We start from the raw sequence: 297 nt of genomic DNA on the forward strand, positions 1-297 counted from the left end.
AGCCTGGGCAACATGGCAGAGCCCGGTCTCTACAAAGAAATACAAAAATTAGCCGGGCATGGTGGTGTGCGCCTGTAATCCCATCTACTTTGGAACCTGGGAGGGAGGATCATCTGAGCCCGAGTAGGTCGATGCTGCAGTGCCATGATTGCATCACTGCACTCCAGCCAGGGTGACAGAGTGACACCGTCTCAAAAAAAAAAAACTAAAAATCATATGTTTCGTTCCTTTAATCCCCAGTCCCCAGCTTTTGGTTGTTTTAGAGGTATTTCATTATTGGATGATGATATTCACTTG

The sequence above is a fragment of the Mandrillus leucophaeus genome, unplaced genomic scaffold (genome assembly GCF_000951045.1).
Source record: "Mandrillus leucophaeus isolate KB7577 unplaced genomic scaffold, Mleu.le_1.0 Scaffold912, whole genome shotgun sequence".
Classification (NCBI taxonomy): Eukaryota; Metazoa; Chordata; class Mammalia; order Primates; family Cercopithecidae; genus Mandrillus; species Mandrillus leucophaeus.